Source organism: Vicugna pacos, unplaced genomic scaffold (assembly GCF_048564905.1).
Source record: "Vicugna pacos unplaced genomic scaffold, VicPac4 scaffold_20, whole genome shotgun sequence".
Lineage (NCBI taxonomy): Eukaryota > Metazoa > Chordata > Mammalia > Artiodactyla > Camelidae > Vicugna > Vicugna pacos.
This window is the reverse complement of record NW_027328741.1, coordinates 27,496,374-27,515,472: the sequence shown is the minus strand read 5'-3', so window position 1 is coordinate 27,515,472 and position 19,099 is coordinate 27,496,374. Positions and strand designations below refer to the sequence as shown.

General features: G+C 45.9%; 2 long non-coding RNA genes across 2 annotated transcripts; both read left to right on the top strand.

The window, feature by feature from the left end:
• Positions 1-1,945: 1,945 nt before the first annotated feature.
• LOC140693972 (uncharacterized) lies at positions 1,946-3,468 on the top strand. The gene is made up of 3 exons (XR_012069694.1): positions 1,946-2,097; positions 2,415-2,586; positions 3,380-3,468. It is a non-coding gene; the product is annotated as an uncharacterized lncRNA (long non-coding RNA).
• A 6,300-nt stretch (positions 3,469-9,768) lies between these two features.
• On the top strand, positions 9,769-13,664 carry LOC140693971 (uncharacterized). Its single transcript, XR_012069693.1, has 2 exons — positions 9,769-9,988; positions 13,560-13,664. It is a non-coding gene; the product is annotated as an uncharacterized lncRNA (long non-coding RNA).
• Positions 13,665-19,099: the final 5,435 nt, after the last annotated feature.

The following is a 19,099-nucleotide window of genomic DNA, read 5'->3' as shown; positions in this document are numbered from 1 at the left end:
TTAGCTGTAGCAAACTACACACAGCCCAGCCCCAGTAGATAAACAGACAACCTCACAGAAGAAATTATTTATTTTGGTTCTCTTACCCAGTGCATTCCACGGTGCATCCTCGCCTAGAATTGAGTGGAAGCAAGTCCATCTCAGAAGGGACATAACTGAAGAGGGATGGCTTCCCAGACTCTGAGGGACAGAGACAGCACCAGCCTGGGTTAGAGAAAGGTGAGGGGTGGGGTAGGGTGTGGGCTGCCTTCTTCCCCGAATAAGGAACCTTCCTGAGGCCAGCACAGTAGGAGGGAGGGCCATGGGGTGGAAGCAGCCAGACTTCATCCTGAGAACTGATGGGATGCCTCAAAGGGACCATTGAGGTGCCCAAACTGGGCCCTGAGTGTGGGAGCCAGTCGGTCTGACTCAGAGCCCAGGACTGAGGTGGGCGCACAGCAGGCCGGTCTTACTTGGCCGGATCCATTTCACTTCTCCGAAGCCCTGTGTAAAACATGAAGCGTGGACGGCCTGATGAGCACAGCTCTGACCTCAAGACCGGTTTCAACTCCTCTCTTTCCAGAGAACAGCATCTCTGAACTCGTCCTGGGTGACCACACAGAGATCACCTTAGTGGCCCAGGCTAGTGACCGGGAACATGTACCTTCCTGCAGGCAACCCCTGACGTCCACTGATGCATCATATACTGGCAAAGAGTGAGTCCCTGTGCATTGGTCTAACAGCAGAGACTCTGCCAAAGGCCCAAGAAGTGGTGTGTGGGACATGCAGGGGTGCAGGAGTGTAAGCAGTGCAAAAGTGTAACTGGTGACAGGGGTGCAGGGGCGGTGGAGGGCGCAGGAATTTCAGGGGATGTGGGGGTGGAGGGGTGCAGAATTGCAGAGTGTAGCAGTGGTTCAGAGGTGCAGGGAGTGTAGGGATGCAGGGAGGTGCTCAGGGACGTGGCCAGGATTAGAAGGCAAGTACACATCCTTGCAGTCAGCCTGACCCAGGCAGGCTATTGCAATGCTTTGGGGCGGCGGCAGCGGCGGTGGGGGTGGCCGTTGGGAGGCTGCCCGGGCAAACCGGTCTATTTATTCTCTTCCCTGCAGCCTGGCCTGGGGTGGGGATTGGCCGCCGAAGATTCGCCAGATGTTGCACTCCAGGTAAGCTTGCTCCTGGTAGGTGGGGCGGTTAGGTCAGCGCGCGGCGGCAGCGGCAGAGGGGCGGAGCGGGGCTACCCCTGGCGAACGGGTGGAATAGCTGCCTTGTCCTGGCTGCTGGGCCTGGGAGCGGCCTCTGCTTCCCCAGGTCGCCGGACACGCCTGTCCCACTCAGCTTGCTGAGTGAGGAGTGGGGGCGGGGCCGTTAAGTTGCGGGGCCCACGGGGGGAGGGGGGCTGCCGCGGGGGAGCCGGTCAATTCGCTCCGCTCTCCCCGGCGGCGGAGCCAGGGGCGGCTTCTACTGCCCTAGAGGCGGGACGCGGGTCTCCAGGTGAGCTTGCTCCTGGGAGGCGGCTGCGGAGGCGGCAGGGGCAGGGCATGTGTTCCAGGGAGCTGCTCCATTACTTCTCTCCCCTCGGCCTGGCTTGGGGGCGACCTCTGCCGCCGGAGATTTGCCTGAGGTCCGACTCCAGGTGAGCTTGCTCCTGGGAGATGGGTGCGGTGTGGTCAGGGATCTGGTAAGTTGGTGGCTGCGGGGATAGGGAGGCTGCCCCGGGGTAGCTTGTGGATTAGCTCCATGTCTGCACCACGTGGCCTGCAGGCGGCTTCTGCTGCCCCAGGTCCCGGGACACCCCTGTCCCAATTTGCCTGCTGGGGGCGGGAGGCAGGGTAGTCAGGGTGCAAGGGTGGCGGGGGTCGGAGGCCTGCAGCGGTGGAGCGGGCCCATTTACTCCCATCTTCCCCGCGGCTCGTCCTGGGGGCGGTCTCTGTTGCCCTGGGTTACGGGACACGTGTATCCTAGTCAGCTTGACCCCGGGAGGCGGGCGTGATACGTTTGGGGTGGTGGAAGCAGCGGCGCGTTTTCCCATGAAGCCGGTCCATTTGCTCCCATTTCTCCTCATGGTTTGCCCTGGGGGCGGTCCCTGTTGCTCCAAGTTCGCCGGACGTCCATCTCCAGGTCAGCCTGCTCCCTAGAGGAGGCCACTGTGAGGTCAGGGGGCAGGAGCGGTGGCTGATGCGGGGGGATGGGGATGTATTGGGGAGTTGGTAGATTGGCTCCCGTCTCCGCGATGGCCTGGTGTGGGAGTGGCCTCTCCTGACCCAGATCAGCAGACACACCTGTCCCATTCAGCCTGCAGGGGAGGGGCTCCCTGGGCGGTGCCTTTAAGGTGCGAGGGTGCTGACGTCGAGGGTAGAGGGCCTGCAGGGCGGAGCTTGTCAATTTGCCCTTCTCTTCCCCGTGGCCAATCCTGGGGGCGTCCTCTGCTGCCCAAGAAGCCCGATGCCCATCTCCAGGTCAGCTTTCTCCTGGGAGGCGGGCGCGATGAAGTCGAGGGGAAGGGGCAGCCAGCCGTCGCAGCTGCCTAATGGGGCCACTTCTCCTTTCCCCTGACCTGGCCTGGGGACGGCCTCTCCTGCCCAAGATTCGCCTGACACACCACACCAGGTCAGGTTGCTCCTGGGAGGTGGGTGCGGTGAGATCAGGGGGTGGAGAGGAGAGGGTTACTGCCTATTGCGAGCTGGAGGATAACCTCCCATCTCTCTGGAGGCCTGATGTGGGGGCGGCCTCTGCTGCCTCTCGTTCCCAGGTCACAAATCTCAGGGTCATATTGTCACGGGGGTGCGTTAAGTTGGGGGGCGGCGGGGTGATGGTGAGAGTATGGGGCCTGCCTCTTGGGAGCTAGTGGTTTAGCTCCCATCTCCCCAGCAGCTTGGCCTGGGGTCAGCCTCTGTTGCCCCAGGTTGCAAAGCACAGTTTCTCTGACAGCTTAGCCACCGGAGGTGGGCAGGATGTGCTGAGGGGACTGAGGCAGCCACCAATGCAGCAACGGAGGGGGCTGTCCCTGGCAAGCTGGTCAATTTGTTCCCATCTCTACCTTTGCTTCCCTAGTTTCGCAGGACGTCCTTCTCCAGTTTATCCTTCTCCTGGGAGGTGGGCTCAGTGCATGCAGCCCAAGGTCTGGGCTCTCCCCTTGGGAGGGGAAGAACTCTCTTGTTCTCCTTTGTCTTTATTCTTCAGTGAAGGGGTTACTTGGCCCAATTCTTAATCCTGAGAAAGTGTAGCCTGTGTTATGGAAGAGCTGCTGGACAGTGTGCTTTCTAGGTGGGTTTTCACATCAGCTGATGCCCCAGGCAGACAGGAAAGCTATTACTCAGAGCTTCTTAGTGTGGAGTTGGGGGATGGCCCTGCTGTCCTCACCATACTTTTTAAAAATATGTTACTTCCCTCTTTTTCCTAGGTGACATTTTAGGTTATTGGGTCACAGATTGCTGGCACACCCGTCCCTGTTCTCAAACATCTTTTAAACTTGGGTGAAGTGATAAGTAGGGGAAGAAGATGATTTACTGAAAGGTAAGAATACGTAAATTTGCATTAAAGCTACCTTCTGTCAATCTTTCTCAAATGATTTTTGTCGGATTCAAAATCAACGACCTAGTGAATGTTGTACTCTTGTGTAAATCATTGATCTTTACGTCACATTTGTTGAGTGGTCAACGAGATTTGTTTAGTAGATTATTCCTGAAAGGAAAAGCTCAGGCTTTTGATAATTCCTTGTCTGATGTTACCCAGGCAGTCACAGTAGAAGACACAGCTGATATAAAAGTCCCTCACCTGCCTGAACTGCAAAGCTTCTGGGATTACCGATTCCTGAAATGCAGGTGACTCTTGATGATAATCTGGGGGATGGTTTATATGATCAGATTCTTCCAGTCCTGTAAATGGGTTCCGTGGCCCCAGCCCCGGGAGAACTGGTCATAAGGGCCATATCATGAGGGATGGGATGGGAAGGCAAGGTGTAAGAGCTGGAATCACTGAGATTCAACACTCGCTAAACACAGACTCCAGAGCCTAGTTGTTCTGTTCTGGATTTGAGAGTTTGTTCAGACATGATTCTTGCCTTTAAGGAGTCACTGCCTGGGTGGAAGTAACCTTTACATAAATCTGAGGAGGATGGAAATTAAGTAGATGGGCTGTTATGGTTCTCAGTGTGCCTAGGCTCGCTCTTCCAGGCACTCATTGGACTAACGAGAGTCATGTTATTCACTCATTCACTGATTTATTACCCTTGAACTGATCATTTGTCCCACAGTAAGTGAAACAAGGGATCAGGAACCTGAATTTTGTCCCCTCTCCTATCACTGATTGTATCTGTCAGTCGGGCGCCCTGCGTATGCATTGTGAAATGGTGGTATTTCTTGCCCAATGGGGCTGCACTGTCAGTTCTGAGAATCAGGGGAGACACGTGGGTAGGAAAGCACCCTGACACACATGGCCCCCCCACCCCGTGAGACAGCATTGTCGATGCTCAGGTGACCCGATGTAGACCGCGCTGCTAAACCTGAGCATGGTTAGTGATCTTGGTGGCTATGAAAATACAGACTACCGGTCCCTACCTCTGGAGGCTCTGAGGGTGTGTACCCCAGAATTCTGCATTTTTAAAAGGACTTTAATTCTGGTGAAGATTATCTGAGTGTCCCACTGAGAAACACTGGTGTTCGAGGCACCAATATTGAGGATTCTCAGGGAGCGATGTCTTTTCAGGATGGTCCTAGGGCCCTCACTTGAGACTTTTGCCTTGGGTTTAATTGTATGTGTTCAGAAGTGATGTCTCTCACTTCCAGTGCTTGTAAGCGTGCTCTGTGCAGGGATTTATTCTCAGTAGATGGCAAAAACTATGATTCTTCAGGTCACTGAGCTAGAGTGTGAGCGATCTTTTATTTTGGTATTCTTTATAGCAATGCAGAGTCTCCCGAGAAGAGATTCAGACTTAACAGCTTTGTGTCAGACTTTGGAAGACCGCTGGTGCCCAAGGTGTTCTCTGGCAGGGCAATGACGAATCTAGGTCCCTCTTTCCCTGCTACATCAATGAAGTGGACCACTTGGACAAGGCCAAAGCTGGTATCTCAACCATTGCCCTTGACAGTGATATTCGGCTCCAGGAAGCCTTCAGATGCAGCAGGTGGCCAGAGGAGGAGCTGAACAGGCTCATGAAATGTGACATCCCCAACTTCATCAATACAGACCAGAACTCTTCCGTTGGGGAAGATGATCTCCTGATTTTGGAACCACCGTTTGTTCTAGAAAATAAGCCATTTGCTCAGACCTCACACAAAGACTTGAATTGAGAAACTTGCTTTGTCAAGTGTCTTTCTGAAGATGTGAAGTCTGTCTTTGTATGGCAGGAATTGCCCTTTCACAAAATTGTATGTGTTTGTGTCTGAGAGAGGGAAATGGAGACAGACAGAAAGACAGAGACAGAAGAGAGCCCCCTCAGAAGAGAGCTAGTTAAGGTGAGTTTTTGTGCCTTTAAAAAAAAATTTGGGGTTTTGGGGGGAACAAAGTATTTACACTGTTTCATTCTCCTACTGGGAAACCTGGCCCCATCCTCAGTGTCAGTGGCCTTGAATGGGGTTGGCACGGTGCGTTTCATCTGGCGCTGTCACTACCACGCTCTGCCTTTAGCATGTTGCTTTGCCTGTCAGGGCTGCCACCCTTTTAACCTTAAGGCTAGGAGTCTGGGGTAGATGATCTATCTCAGCTCTGCTGTTTTGAAAATTCCTGATGGCAGCATAAACCAGGCCCTACCTCCTGTCTCTTGCTGGGGCACCCCTCAGGTCTGTGCCTTCTACTCAACCCTTTACTGAGCCCAGTTCTATCAGGAGCCCAAGTGCCTACCGGGATGGAAGGAGACTTTTCTCTCGTGGTCACGGTGGCCGACATTTCCATTGGTTGTGCTGAAACAGCTCTTCTGAGATCCCCTGGCCACCCTTGCTCAAACCTGAGGACAACACTGTCGTTTCTTTCCTAGGAGGAGGATCAATGCATGGTGCACTTTATGACAATCCTGTCCCCAGGAATGCACGGAAGTTTTTCAGCTGAGTGAGGGGAGGTGCCTCTGTGTCCCTGTGTCCCTGTATATCTGTCTGCTCACACTACCCTGCCACCGGCTACTGAGCAAGAAAAGTGCTATTCACCATGTTGTGTGTTTTGCAGATGTGTAGGTGATGGTCGTCTGGCTCGTGTGTGTGGGCTTGGAGCTGGGATGTTGAAGGGCTTATAAATACCTCATCAACATGTATTCAAGGTGGCCTGGTGCCACACGGACTTGATTCATGAAGGCAGCAAGCCTGAACACTGGTTTCGAAACAACTTGGTTTTGATCAGTCACACTGCATGCATGACTCGCTGCTAATCTCTGGGTGGTTTTTTCATTTTAGATTTATTCACCCAGTGTCTTGCTTAAGCTGAAAAATACTTTTATTTCACCAGAATATTCTCTGATTCTTTGTTTTCACACATCCAGTTTTTTAATTCCTTTAAAAATTGTTCTGTGTTTATAATGCCTCCTGATTTCTATCATTTCTAGTTTCCCTGTGGCCTGAGCCATGCACCAGATTTTATGTAGGAACTGTTCCACCAAAAGGAATCCCCTTGCTATAATATCTTTTGAGGAAAATATTATTCTTTAAGACCCTAACACTAATTCGTAGAACAAAGCATGGAACATTTCTTGTAGTTAATACATGTTCATGCAAAAAGAAACTTGATATTTTCATTGAAGAATGTTGATTTTAATAACTTTTACTAATGTGAATATTATTATTCATAATTTAAGTAACCAAATAAAACCACAGTTATTTATTATTAAGATTAAAAACTATTTACATGGTCTCTCAATTAGAAGACTGAAGTGTATTTAAAAATGGAAAAATACCCATGATGACACCATCTTTTTTATTAACTAAATATCAAGAGCTGTGCAGGGTTATGATTTGACCACCTGCAAGCTGTCAAGTTAGCATGAGGTAGTTTGTGGATGCTGCCAGAAGACAGGAGACTCCCCCAGGATCAGAGACTAAGGACTTCCTGCCAGCACAGCAGACAGCCAGTGGTTCATGTTCATGTTGGTTCCTAAGTTCCTTTCCTATTGCTGTTGTAACAAAGGACCACAGACTCAGTGGTTTAAAGCAATACACATTCATCTTCTCACTGTTCTAGGGTGCAGAAGTGCAAAGTCAATGTCAGTGGACTAAAACCAACGTGTGGCCAAGGCTATGTTCCACACCGAGGCTCTTGGGAGGGATTCATCTTCCTACCTTTCCCAGCTTGCATAGGTGCTCATACTCCTTGGCCCAGGGCCCTGTGTCACTGTGACTTCTGCTGCCACTTCACATCTCTGTCTCTGACCAATCTGCCTCTCTCCTCTAAGGACCTCCGTGATGACGTTTGCTTTCCCACAGTGATCTGCCATCCCAAGGTCCTTGACAGTCACACCTGCAGAGTCCCTTTTGCCATGCACAGTGACATATTCCCAGGTTCTAGGGATCAGACCGTGGACATATTGGGGGCCATTATTCTGCAAAGTTCTTCCCTTTGGCTCCACTGGTTCTTGTCCATCCCACATGCAAAATGCATCCACCTCATCCCAACACCCTCCAGAGTCTCATTTACTACACCATCAACTCAAAGTCCAACATGTAGTCTATGTATTATCAGCTCAAAAGCCTAAATATTTTCATCCTCATCGCCTAAGTCAGGCATGAGTGAGACACTGGGTGTGATCTTCTCTGCTCAAAATCCTGCAATGGCTTCTCATTTCACACAGTGAAGAAGCGAGAGTCCTTATGGTGACCTTACAGGTTTCCTCCCCCTCCCCAAGCTGAGCTCATCTCCGGTTTTCTCCCTGGCTCACTCTGCTCCAGCAACACTGGCCTCCCTGCTGGCCCTTGGGGACATCAGACTTGCACCCACAGGCCTGTTGCCCTGGCCGGTCTCTGTCAAACTCATATGCTGAAGTCCTAACCGCCAGGACTACAGAACATGACCCCATTTGGTAATAGGGTTGTTGCAGAGGTCATTGGTTAAGAAGAGGTCATTAGGGTGGGCCTTAATCCAGTATGACTTGTGTCCTGATAAAAAGGGGCAATGTGGACACAGAGATACGTGTACATGGGAGATGACGTGATGAAATGTGGAGAGAAGACTGTCGTCTCCAAGCCAAGGAGAGAGGCCTGGACCAGCCTCTCCCTCCCAGCCCTCAGGAGGAACCAGCCCTGCTGACACCCTGCCTGCAGACTCCCCACCCCCAGGGCTGTGAGACAGTGAGCCTCTGTAGTTCCCGTCACCCAGTGTGCGGTGCTGTGTTAGAGGAAGCTCAGCAACTAGCACCCCCTTCTCAAGGTCCTCAGTGAGGCCTGCTCTGGCCATCTCATTTTAAACTGGAAACTGCCTTCCCCTTGTCTCTGCCCCAGAAACCCCCTCTCCCTGATCATATTATTTCTATCACCTTCTAGAATACCATATATTTCACATGACTGTCACGACTGTAGTTTATGTTCTGCTCTTCCTCAGTCCTACAGGGACAAGTATCCTTATTTGTTCACTGACGGACCTCAGGTGTCTTGACCAGTACCCGTGGCACAGCAGTCAATACAAATTGGCCGGATGGAAGGAGGGATCGTTCCTTACATTCACAGGTGAGTGAACGAAGATTCCGGGGGATTGAGTGTTTTGCTCAGGCACAGAGCTGGTAAGTGTCAGGCCAAGGTGGGTTTCAGGTACCTATGAACCTGTGGGAGTCTTGAGTGATTCCCTTTCCATTGATTAGTATTTCTCAGGTGTCTCTTTTTCTGGCTCTAACTTTTGACTTCTTTCTGGTATTCTTCTAAGCTTTCAACCAGTTGTAAGTTTTAATTCTGCTTTGTCTCAGGTAAACAAATGAAATCTGTAAATCTTTTAACTCATTATTTCATCTAAATACATTGTGATTAGTGATGATGTATTTCTGGCATCTTGTTTTGTGATTTCTATTTGCTTTGCGCTGCTTTTCTTCTGCCGGTTATATCCCTTGCAGTCATGGTTAAGAGCATGGCGTGTAGAGGCAGCCTATCTGAGCTTGGTTCCCTCCCTTGCTAACCATGTAACCAGGATATGTAATCCCTTTGAGACTCACTTTCTTCATATACAAAAAGTGGTACTATCCACCTCAAAGACTGTAAGCATTAAGTGATAAAATGGATGGAGAACTTAGAATAGTGACCGGCGTATTTTGCATTCTTCATTTTGACTTCTTTATTTTTATTCTCTTTTTAAACAATTACTTTAGAGATTACTGTTGAATTTTAATGAACACCCTAGATATTGAAGATTAAAATGTTACTTAACCCATACATTGAATTTTATATACCAAATGATATCTGTATTTTGTTTCCATAAGTTCTGTTTAGCTCTATAAAAAAATTGATCTGCTTTCTTTTACATGATGTCCTGATTGTTCATTATGTTACATAAGATTCATTTTATCTTTTAATGATTCAGTCATACTTATTTTATGCTCTCTCTTAGATTGTTTCATAATTTTAGGCTCTGGAATATTAATCATCCTGTGTTTTACGGTGAGCTCTTTCTTCCCTGTGGCATTTATTTTCTTCTGTTTATAGTTGTGTGTCTGTGTGTGTGTAGAGTTGTGGGAGTTTCTCTATAGTGAGTACAATTTTTTTCCTATGATTGTCCCTTACATCCTGGTTTATAAAGTTTCCCTAGAGAACAATTTTGTGTTGCTTATCCTAAGGCTCCAGGTGATATGTTCAACCTTGAATTATATTTTTCAGTTTGGGAATTCCGGAATCTTAAGTGGAGTATCAATATGGATTCCACATTCATATAAAGCAGGGGCGTGGAGATTAGATTTTTTTAAGGGAGATTTTGTTTTTCCCTAGAGAACAGGCTGTTTCACCCCTTTCCTGCGTGCACAGGTGGAGAACTTTGAGTCTTCCTTTCAGTGAAGAGTCAAGTCGTCCAATACGTCTTATGCAGAGGTTTCTATAAAGGAAGACTTCTACATCTGGTATGGACCCTTTTTCTTAATGGACATTGTATCCCTATTTATGTGCAGATGAAAACCCCTTCCCTCCAGGGTGCTGTGGCATCAGCTCACAAGATTACCATTTTTGCGTTAAGTGTCCTCTTTTTATTGTCACCTGGGAACTTCTCTCTCCATAGTTATCTCTGTGTTACTTTTGTTGTTGTATTTTATACGGCATTACTGAAAGTTTTACTTAAAAGGGATCCTAATTAGCTCTGTTTACCTGTTTCCAGAGCTGAAAGCTTCAGTTCTAGAGTATCTGTTTGATTTTTCTTAAAAATACATTCCAATATATTTCTCTGGTGAAAGTCTTGACCCTGTTATCTGTTCTCCCATCATTTCCTTATTTTCTTGATTATATTAAAAGTGTTTTATAGCCTTTATTGGTAACTCTGATGCTTACATCACCTGGGGGTTTGCATCCTTTGTCTAATATTTCTTATTCTCATTTTATCCATCATATAGTCTTGACATGTTGCATGTCTAGAAATTCTTTATTACATGGCAGACACTGCAAATGAAAAATCCATATCTTATCTTCTGTAAGAGGTTTTCTACCTTCCCGTTAGGCAGACAGGGTGAGAGACTGATCATCTCACTCCAATAAGGCCCTGAGTTGCGTCGACAAAAGTGCCTTTTTTCTTAAGACAGCTTTGAGGTATACTTGGCAAAATAATTTTCACAGATTTAAAGTGTACAACTTAATGCGTTTTGACATAAGAATATCCCCAAGGAACCATGACCACATTCAAGACAGTGAACATACCCATCACCCACAAAACTCTTCTCCTGCATTTTGTTGTCCCTCCCTCCCTCCCCGTCTATTCCCCTGGAAACCATTGATCTGCTTTCTATCACAACATACTGGTTTGCATTCTCAAGATCGTTGTATGAATGGATTCATGCAGTATCTACTCTATGTTGTCTAACTTCTTTCATTCAGTGTAATTATTTTGAGAGTCATATGTGTTGCTGTATTAATAGCTTATTTTTCTCATAGCAGAGTATTGCTTAATGCTGAGTTTTTCCTGAATAGTTTATTGCGAACAGTGTTTGGTTAGACCATCCTTTGTTTCTCCATTTACTTCTTGATGGATGCGTGGGTTATTTCCAACTTGAGCTATTATAAATAATATTGCAGTGAATATTTGGTTACAAGTCTTTTTATGGACATACACTTTTATTTTCTAAAGCATCAGATGAGAAATATCTGGGTTAAATGGTAGATAGGTGTTTACCTTTTTTAAGGAAACTGTTAAACAGTTTTCCAAAGTGGTTGTGCTATTGTAAATTCCTCGTGGTATGTATCAGTTCTGGTTGCTCTACTTCCTTGCCAGCACTTTGTAAGGTCGATCTTTCTAATCGTATACATTCTAGTATATATGTGAACTAGTATCTCACTGTGATTTTTAAAAGCATTTCTATAATGACTAATGGCATCTTTAATCAGCATCTTTTCATATGCTTATTATCCATCTGGGTATCTTTATTGAAGTGTGTTTTCTGGCCTCATTCATTCATTCAGGTGTTTGCATTATTATTGTGTTTTGAAATGTTTTTATTCTGGATCAGACACAAAGAGAGACCTTTACCAGACATATGATCTGCAAATAGCTTCTGTCTATAGCTTGTCTTTTCATTTGCTTAGCAGTGTTTAGAAGAGCTTTGAAGAGTCTTCATTTCTGTAAAGTTCACTCTATCAGTTACTTTTTAAAATAGATGATACTTTTGGTGTCATAGCAAAGAAATATTTGCCAAACCCAAGGCCATAAAGCTTAAGCCTATGCTTTTTCTACTAGCTGTTTTATAGTTTTAGATTTCTTATTAAAATCTATGATCCACTTTGAGTTAATTTTTGTATATTTTGTGAGGTGTGGATCAAAGTTCATTTTTTTTTTTTTGCATATCACTGTCTAACAATTCCCTCACTAATTGTTGAAAAGATCCTTTTCTCCACTGCATCCTTTTTGAGAATCAATTGTCTATATAAGTGTTTGTTTAGTTCTGAACTTTCTATTCTGTTCCATTATTCTATTTTCCTGTTTTACACCAACAGCATACATTCTGATTACTGTAGCTTTATAAAATAAAGTCTGAAAATTAGATAGTGTAAGTCTTCCAACTTTGTTTTTCTTGTTCAAAGTTGTTTTGGATATTTGGGATCCTTTGCATTTTTATATGAATTTTACAATCAGTTTCTAAATTCCTTACATCCTGTTCTACCAAAATTCCACCCATGTCTTTGGCCATCTCCAAAGCCGCATTTTCAGAAGTCTCTCTAGATCCCAGGTGAAAGGAATTTGTCTTTCTTCTGGCTCCATTCACATTTCATATTATTTGATTACATTTATTCATATTTGGCTGTATGTACTTGTCTGATCTTTCCAGCCATATGGTAAATCTCTCAAAATTAGGAATCTTGACTTGGTTCCCTATATCTGCTGAGAAAACTAGTTCTATGCTTTGCAGCAGTGAGCCCTGCAGTAAGAGGTATCTGCAGCACACATCTAGCTCATTGCTTGCATATTGTCAAGAAATCCTGCAGATTTAGAATTGTTTATTGATTGTTGTCTCCAAGACGTCTCAGTCTTTTTTATTTCTATTGTTACTGTTGCAGTTTCAAAGAGCAATGGCTAATTATTTTCCAAATATCAAAACATACTGTAATTGAGTTGTGATGTAAATTATGTGCTGCTGTGTCTTAAAAACCTCCTTAGTGTTCACAGGCTCCTTCACTCATGGAAATTTTGGGAGAATGACATATCCTTAGAGATAGCACTGCTGACTTTGGCGACCTGAGAAGCAGTACCTGAACTCACTCCTGCTGTTTTTCTAGTGTCCCATCTAGCCCTCCTCCAGCCCTCCATGGGGGGACATGCAGTTCTGCCCTTGAAAAGCCTGTTGCTTCTCAAGAAGACTTCCCTATGAAACATAATCATGTCCTTCTTTTGGGGACATTCAGTCCAGAGATTTGGCGGCAGGGGAAAATGTTTAGTCTGCTTTTGGTAGAGCCTAAACTCTTCCATAATTATTAGAAGCAAATCCAATGAGGAAACTGTGTTGGCATCTAACAAATCAGCATAAATGTCTGATGAGGCAGATCAGCTTCCCCATCCCACTCAGGCGTCATGTTGATGTGACACTCAACTTGGCTAAAATTTTCTCCTCTGTGCAACGTAAGTTTCAAGACATTATGAATGGCTTTTTGTTTTTCTTCCTTGGTCTTTCCACATTCACTGTGTCTGGTGAGATTATATGAATCCTGCTTATTTTCAGCCCAGCAATTACCCTTTTTAAAGGATCACGTGTTTAAAAGGCTAGTGGACAATTTGTTAGAAGATAGAATTCCTTAGATTTTGGTCCTGGAGTTGAATCTTGGTTAGGGGTGAATGAAAATTCCCATTAAAATTTTAAATTCAGTGTTACAAAGTTTTAAAAATAGTTAAATATTAGTCAATTTCATTAAACACTTTAGCAGTTATTTACTTTTAAGCCGGTTTCTGGGGCAATTTTTTAAATGATTCCCTCTCTTTATTGATTCCCTCTTTATCAGAATCCTTGAGAGGCCCTTGTCATCACTGTCAGTATCATCATCATCATCATCATGGAACTGATTCCTCTGGACGATTCTAGGAAAATAAAGAGATCGGTGGAGTTATGTGTAGGTCAGTGTGTGCATATACAATAAGAACAGTTATCAGACATTAGATGCAAGAAATCCACTTTATTTAGAGAAGAATGTGGTCATGAAATCCTGATGTGGTGAATGAAGGTAGCAGTGGGAACAGAATAGTCAGTGAAAAGGAGGAGGAAGTGAGCGAAGCGGGGAGCATAGATCCTTGGTTAGCAGATCATCAAATTGGTGAGAATGAGGGGAGTGTGTTGGCAGAATCATGTCCCTCCCCCGCCACAGGTTAGCCAACTGTGACATGTTTCTGTACATGGTAAAAGGGATGACAGATTATATTAGGAGAAAAATCTTAGAGGATTTCTGTCTTCTAAATTGTCTATTAGCCTTTTAAACCCGTGATACATTATTAAAGATTAGTGGAGGGCCACAAATAAAAAGGATTCATATAATCTCACCACACATACTGAATGTAGAAAGACTAAGAAAGAAAAACAAAAAGTCATTCATAAGTGCCTTGAACCTTAAATTGCTCATGAGAGGAAATGTCACACAAGGTGAATGTCACAGCCACATACATAATGCCTGAGTGGGAGGGGAGAAGGGGATCCTGAGATGAGACAATAGGGTGAGTAGCCTGGATTGTCCAGGTGGGCCCAATGTAATCACAAGGGTCCTTAAAATGGAGGACATAGCCCAGCTGAGTTTAAACTCAGAGGGAGGTGTAGCCATGGAGCAGTGTTCAGAAAGGCTGCTGGCCATGAAAATGGAGGAAGTCGTGGGGCACAAGCTAAGGAAGTTGGGTAACCTCTGAAAGCTAGAAAAAAAACCAAAAACAAGGAAACATTCTCTTCTAGATCCTCTAGAAGGAAGGAACCCTGCTGTTAAGTTGAATTTAGCTCAATGAGAACTGTGTTGGATCTCTGACCTCCACAGCCATAAGGTGATAAATCTGTGCTGGTTTAAGTTGTTAAGCTTATGGAAATTTGTTACAGTGGTAATAGAAAAATAACATAGTGGGCGGTAGTGTAAGGGATTAAAGGTCTAGGCTGGGGTGTGGAGAGGATTCTGACATTCATACTGAAAAACAACCAGGTGCAGTGGGAAGGTGTCTTAAGGAAGACCTACCTGGCAGGGCTGTTAAGACGACTGTTTGGAGTGAGGAGAGCATTGGATTAGAGGAATCAATTAAATCTCTACCAGAAAAATAAGGAGTAAAATAACAGGGCTTCAGTGTTAGTGGATGCAGGAATGGAAATGTGCAGAAGGATATAAACATTACTTTGATATTAGCTCCAGGTTTGATGACTGCATGTTGGGGAGAGTTAGCCGATGTGTGGGCTGAATGTTTGCATCCCCTCAAAATCCATATGTCAAAACCCCATCTCCCAGGGTGATGGTATGGGAGGCGGGGCCTTTGGGAGGTGATTACTAGGATAAAGTGAAGTCATGAGAGTAGAGCCCTCATGAATGGGATTAGTGCCGTTATAAAGGGTCCCAGATTGCTTGCTTCTCTCTGCTCTCTGGCCCATGAAGATAGAGGGAAGACAGCCATCTTCGAGCCATGAAGGCTATTCTCTCCCAGATACATTGACCTCAGTCTCCAAAACTTAAGGAACATGCTGGTTGTTTAAGCCACCCGACCCACGGTAATTTGTTACAGCATCCCAGACTGACGAAGACAGGGGAGAATGCCTCTGAGTTTGGCACTGATTGCCTGGAGAATGCTGAAACCCAGGGAAGTGGGCAGCACAGACGTTTACCCATTTAATCCTGGCAACGCGGTACGAGATAGAGTCTACATATTTCTCGCTATTTAAAAGGGAAGGAAAAAGAGGCACAAATAACAACAACAACAACAACAACAATAATTTTTCCAAGATTCACACAGAACCCCCTGGAGGCAGAGTGAGAATTTATACTCAGGCAGGCTGACCCCAGAGCCCCTGCTCATAACTACGAAGTCAGATCACCTTGCTTATGTGGATCAATTTTTTTCAAGTGTGATATGAGGGTACTGTGTCCAGTAACTTATAATTTCAAAATACCTCACTGTAAGGGAATCATTAGTCCCAGGCTTTGCAAACCACAGAAAGCTAGACATACAAAAATAACTCGTTAGGGCAAGATAACCAATAATGTTTTTAAATATTATACTTGCTGAACTTTTGCAATAAAATGTGTATTTATAATTCTGTCTGGCTACAGAATAACTTCATAATCCTGAATGTGGCTGGTGGCTCCTATGGTGGGCAGCACGGGCCTAGAGAATTTAAGTGACTTGTGCAGCCTCGCCCAGGAAGCTTGTGGTGGGATCAGAGCTACAGGCTGGGACTTTTCCTTCCTATCCAACAAGTCCCTTATGGAGGCTTAGAAGCTTCTCCTTTGGTGCTCAGCTGTCTATCCGTACATATGACATCTTGTCAGGTGTCCCAGCCTGCTCCTGAACATCAGCCAGAACCCACTTCTGCTCTTTTCTGGCCAGGTAATACATTCTAGCAATTCCATTGACTTCTTGGCATCAGTTCTTACCTGGAAGGGTAGTGGCTAGAGATGTAAATGTGTCCACATGGCAGGGTTTTCATACACATAGCAGGAGTTGTCAAGAGAAGAAAACGTCAGGAAGACGAGTGGAAGCAGGTCATTTAAAATACCAAATGGGTACTTTCAATGTATGTTTGTCTTTCCAAGTCCATACTTGTTCTGCTTGTGCATTACAGGCCAGTAAATCGGGAGAGCAGGTTTTGCGGCAAGAAACAGCAACTTTAATTTGGAAAGCCAGATGAGAAGATGGAAGTCAAATGTCCTGGAAAACCATCTCCCAAAGTCAGAATTCAGGATCTTTTTATATTAAAAAGGGGAAGCAGGAATGCTTGGTTGTTGCAAACTTCTTTTATGAATTCTTTGTTGTTAGAATCTTTTGTTCTTGCAGCTCTTCACCTGGGTCAGATCCGTGTAAACCTCCAACAAACAAATGTTATTTCTATTTTGTAACTTGTTATCTTTATACGAATGGAAAAGTGTTAATTTCCTTTAAAGTCAGAGCCTTGAGGATAGGGTCTCCTGTATATTTCAGGCTTTAGGCAACATTGTTTTACAAAAGGTGCAGAACGAACAAGACTAAACCTAGGAAAAAGGGCACAGGTTTAAAGTCAAACGAACAGATCTAATATGGAGTAAGATTTGTTCTTTCCTATTTCAGTAGTGCCATGTAGAAGGCACTTTGGGCAGCTTTTTGTAGGGTCCTGGAGGCTTTCTCTCTCAGCCTCTGGGCTCCTCTATGGTAAACCCTTCACAGCTGTCTGGCCTGCTGGAAAACCACTCCGACTGTTTTGCCCGGAAGATGTGTTCGGTTTATAACTCATATCTACTCCTTGGAAAACAACTCAAGAAAAACTCAGTTGGTTTTCCACCAGCCCTTGGCAAGGTTGAGGGATAGCATGTTATTATTTTATAAAATAAATTAAAAATAAAAATAAAAATAATAATAATAAAAGAAGTCTTAAAAAAGCACTGGGCACATAGGAGAGAGTCAATAAATGTTTCCTGGCTTAAATTAACAGTGATGGCTCAGTGAATCCATGGCTGTTGTATTTGCTGTGCTAGTTACTCCTTTGCTCCATTTCAATTTTTTTTAACTGAAAAAGAAATACATGCATATGGTTAAAAAATTCAAACAGAGCACAAAAATACACAAGTGAAAGATGTTTTCCCTCATCCTCTGTTCTTTCAGCCCTCCCTGGAGATGCCACTGTTTACTATTCTTTTTGTGCTTTTTCAGATATGCTTTGCATATTCCCACCTATGTATGCAAATTCCTTTAAACGTTTACTTATTTTTAACTTATAGGGGTTTAAATCCTCAAGTGCTTTCTGCCCGGGTAATAGAAAAGAACAAATCTGACTCCATACTAGAACTTTTCCTTTGACTTTAACCCTGTACTCTGTCTCCTAGGCTTCATCTTGCTTGTGAAACAATGTTGCCTAGAGCCTGAAATATACAGGAGAGCCTATTCTGAAGGCTCTGACCTTTAAGGATATTTAACACTTTTTCATTCATAAAAAGATAACAAGTTGCAGAATAGAAAATAACGTTTGTTTTGCTGGAGGTTTACAGAGATTTGACTCAGGCGGATAGCTGCAAGAACAAAGGATTTTAAAAAAAAGAATTCCTACACCAAGAATTTGCTGCAACCAAGCACGTAGGAAAGAAGCCTGAATTCTGACTTGGGGAGATGGTTTTCCAGGACATTACTTTGCCATCAAGGTCTACAGAAACTTGGTATTCCATGCCCCAACACCTGGTCTCCCAACTTACTGGCCTGTCCTGCAGTGAGGAGAATGAATTTGGACTCAGTAACACTCCTATCTACCCAGCAAGCTGGGCACTGGAAATGAGGACAGCTCTCCCACACCCAGGGACCTACTGTGAGCCCTTGATGGTTCCCCTAGGGTGGGGTGTGGTTTAATCAGGCGGGATGGGGACTATGCACCTACACTCAGGCAGTATGCTCCCTCTGGGGCTCTGATTTTATACCTCCCGCTCCCCGCCAGCTCAAAACCTGGGATAGTGGAGCTAAGGCAGAGATCTTGCCTGCCTGTTTCCCAGCGTGTAAAAGGGGAATATGTACTCTTCCCAGGGTAGTTCTGAGCGACAACACCCTCGGGTGCTTGGTTCCCAGAGCAACAGGAAACACTTCTCCGCGTGGGGGCAACGGACGTGATCCCATAGGGGTTCTGCAGAGGCCTCGAATGAAGGGCTGGACCAGGGAGATAAAATTTGAGCTGCGGGCCTTGAAGTGTTAGAGAAGGGTGCAGAGGCAGGACTGCTGCCTGTTTCGGGGTGCCGCCGGAGGTAAAGCTTATTCTCTCCATCTCTGCTACTCCCCTCCCCTCTCCAGATCCCTCCGTTCTCTCTGCACCTCCTGTCCATCTACCTCCCTCCACTTTTCCCCTCCTCCCTTCCTCCTCCCATTTTCTCCCTCCCTCACTTCCCCAGCTTCTCTCGCAGAAACCAGAGGGTCGCTGGCACGACTGCGCATGCGTAGTCGGTGCCAGCTGGACCGCGGGTTGGAAGCTCCAGCTCAGAGCCGGATCGGCCCCAAAGGCTTCTCAATTCTGTCGCCCGTTAGGCCTTTGGCTTCTGCCCGGGGCCGGGACCTCCGGCAGTGGAAGTGCAAGGTAGGGGCTCCCGGGAAATGTTCAGGCTGCTGGGGGAGGGTGGTCCGCGTGTCAGAGCCCGCAAGGGCGCGAATCAACGTGTGTTCAGCTGAATTGCTCGGGCCAGGCCTCTCTGCCCCAGTGCCTCCGTCACACCTGTCCAGGGCCAGGTGTGCACCTGCCGCCTCTCGCCCCAGCCGGGCTCCCCTCAGTCCGCGGCTGGCATCCCCTTCCCCTCTCCCGCCTGCGAGAACTCTCCTCCCGGGCTTCCTCTCCTCGGCCGCCGACCCGTCCCCACACCTGTGC